This window comes from Scatophagus argus, chromosome 22 (genome assembly GCF_020382885.2).
Source record: "Scatophagus argus isolate fScaArg1 chromosome 22, fScaArg1.pri, whole genome shotgun sequence".
NCBI classification, from domain to species: domain Eukaryota; kingdom Metazoa; phylum Chordata; class Actinopteri; family Scatophagidae; genus Scatophagus; species Scatophagus argus.
Genome location: NC_058514.1, coordinates 601,664 through 604,915, shown reverse-complemented (window position 1 = coordinate 604,915; position 3,252 = coordinate 601,664). Strand labels below are relative to the sequence as shown.

At 49.0% G+C, this 3,252-nt stretch overlaps 1 long non-coding RNA gene across 1 annotated transcript; it reads left to right on the top strand.

Moving 5' to 3' along the window:
• The first annotated feature begins 478 nt into the window (after window positions 1–478).
• Window positions 479–1,800, top strand: LOC124053794. Its single transcript, XR_006842232.1, has 2 exons — window positions 479–1,041; window positions 1,274–1,800. It is a non-coding gene; the product is annotated as an uncharacterized LOC124053794 (long non-coding RNA).
• Window positions 1,801–3,252: the final 1,452 nt, after the last annotated feature.

Below are 3,252 nucleotides of genomic sequence, written 5' to 3'. Positions count from 1 at the left end.
GTCCGCTCACCCCGTCATTAACCTGTCAGGTCTGATGAGTGTGTGGCCGGAGACTGAGAGCGCCTTCAGAGCGCCTTCAGAGCGCCTTCAGAACGCCTTCAGAGCGCGCTCACAGCGACTGGCTGCTGCTGAGGCCGCAGAGCAAACTGACGGTGGTCCAAGCTGCGAGACCCCAAACCACAGCGGCTTTCACTCCTGTCCTCCGCCTCTGACGGGAATCCACAGCACCTGCCACAGTCGACAGGCTCCATATGCACGAGTAAATACAAGCAGACATGCAGGCAAACAAACCTGCACTCCACAAACATGTACACAGCAGCAAAGTACTGAGTACATTTACTACTGAACTTCAGTACAGGGGACAGTTTCTGCTACTGCGACTGAGTATTTCCATCTCGGTGAGAACTTCTGCTTTTCCTACATTTCAGCTGTAATAACTGAACTCATTACAGACCTGAACCTTTTAGTCCATCAACAAATCACCAAAACACGGGACAGATAAAAGCCCCTCCCTTACTGATTCAGAAAACGACATCATCAGTAGGGACCGACAGGCTCGAAGCCGAGAGCCACGGACTGGACTGAGAACCCGATCTTATTAGGAGGGACTGACGCCTCCTAATGACCCATAATCCTCAGCGAGGCTGACGGTGTGGACTTTCAGCCTTGAGTCTCAGTTTGGTCTGACGGTTTGAAGGGTGGAGTCCGCTGCCTGCCGCAAGCTGAGGAAATGGGTTAACAGGATTCAATCACACACTGCAGCCAATCCAATTATGTAGTTAGCCGGAGCTCAGGTGCACCTGGCAGCGGCCAGGGCAGCTCCTCGTCTGCGTTTGGTGGAAGGAAAACATGAACTGGAGGGAAAGTCTGGTGGTTCGTCCATGTGTGGAGCACAGCGAGACCCTGACTGAAGTCTTTCCTTCAATAAACAGCCGACTTTAGGAAACACTCGGGGTTTAACTGTGACGGAGCTCGTTAAACAAACAGTTCAGCAGATGAACTGAGTCTGTGGATGTCAGAGCGGCCCAGAGGCCCCAACAGGTGAAGCTTTCTCACAGGAAAAGCCCAGCTTTACTTCCCCTCCGCACACACAGAGTGTGGGCTGGTGAAGCTAAAGTTTGATTGGCCCACAGACTGAAGCATCTCAGCAGCTACAGGATGGATGCCGACTGACATTACGTTCCCACATGTTCTCACTGGTCTCCTGCCACCACGAGCTGCTTTCTGTTATTTCCTTTTCTTTCCTAGTTGTTGTCTGTTCGGAGCCCTGCAGGCTAACAGTCCGTTTGTGGTGCATCAGAGGAGTGCGAATGTGCTTTCCACCATCCTCAGACCTCAGATCCATTCAGTTCTTCCTGTCAAACGGCCTGATTCACTGGGTCCAGTGGAAACCGAGTGTTTGTTACTGACCCACGTTTTGACCTGCTGTGACTGCTGGAATGATGTGGAAATGATGTGGAAAGTCTTTATCTAAAGCTCACAAAGGAGCAGAGAGGGGAAGCTGCAGGTTGGTCTCAGATCAACACGTTTCACAACGCGTCACAATGTGAGGAATTCCAGCTGACGCTTCCTGTTTGTTATGTCGAACACGTGAATGAATCAGTTAGACGAATTTGGTTTTGGAGGGAGAAAAGTTCTTTTATTTACTTGTTGTAACTATTTTGTGTTTATTTTTAATTTAATATTATATATTCATAATATCATTTGTTTGATTATTGTTCTTTTGAACATTATTTTTCATGGTTTTATTCCTAATTTTACACTTTTAGGTATTTATTGCCATTAAATGTTTGCACTGATTGTCTTTTGTACAAATTTATTCTTTTTTAGTCCTTTGTTTATGTATATAAGAATTAAATTCTTATGTTTGACCTAATGTGCCCGAGCGGCTGATTCCATAGTGAAGAAACAACTGGCCTCTGTGTGAGACAGGCAGGCAGACAGACAGGCAAACAGGCAGATAGACAGACAGGCAGGCTGACAGGCGCGTAGTCAGGCAGGCAGGCAGGCAGGCAGGCAGGCAGACAGGCAGGCAGGCAGGCAGGCAGGCAGACAGGCAGGAAGACAAACAGGCAGGTAGGCAGGCATACAACCAGGAAGACAGACAGGCAGGCAGACAGGCAGGCAGACAGGCTGACAGACAGGCTGACAGACAGGAAGGCAGACAGGCTGACTGGCCGACTGGCTGCAGATCAGCAGTAACATCATGCACTGACGATGTGAAGTGTTGAAAGCAGGAAAACGTGTGGTTTGTGGCTCTCCTTTAAAGATAAGCAATTTAAACATTAGACAGAGCGGCTGCAGTGTGTATTAGCCTCATTTTCAGGAATGTGTGTGTGTGTGTGTGTGCGCGCGCAGTGAAAACAGCTCTAACACTCACGCAGCGTCGCTGGCGCTCGCTGCCAGCAGCGAGGGGCAGCCTTGAGATGTTTCCAGAGCTCTGGTATGCATTACTGTGCAGGACGGGATCAAGGCGGTTTTAACACGACGTGACATTTAACCACGTTGTTAGTCAGAGAAAGAAAAAGCTCTGAACAACAGCTCGCTGCGATCAGGTGGACATCACAGCAGAGTTTACTCTCATTTTAGGACGTGCAAAGCATTTTTGACTGTGTTTCTAACAGTTTTCTGCTTTAAAATGTTCAAGCTGAGACGCGACAAACTGAATACTTCTGAACCGAATGAAATCCTGTAAAACAAGCAGGATCTTACTCAGACAGTCTGGACTGTTTTGGCCTCCCTGCAGACTACACTCAACCTGCAAACAATCTTTTAAATGTCAGTATTCCCCTAACTGTGTCAGAGCTTTTGCTTTGCCTCTCTGTGGCCCCACACCCAGCTCAGCGTTGTCAGAGCCAATCCCAACATGCCCACCATCCAGCAGACAAGAGTTCAAACCAGACCCGAACGCACAGAGAAAAGAGGTGAGCTGAACGGGTTTCTTTGATCAGGATCCTGACCTGAGAGCAGCTCCCCTGATCAGTTTCTGCAGATACCCTGGATGTGTGAAGTACCTGGTCTCACCCGAGGTTTTAGACCAGCAGGTAACTGTTTGTTTGTCGATTGTTAAGCAACTAAATACATGTACTCAGCTGACACCCAAAGGCCAGCGGGTGTCGGTTTGCTGACAGGGAAGCCAGCACCAAGGTGGTTTTCTTGTCTGGTTTGGATCCTGGCAGCCTGGGCATCACTCAGCTGACAGGACCGCTAACATTAGCTGCACGGCTAACCGAGCTAGCAGTAAGTGTCCAA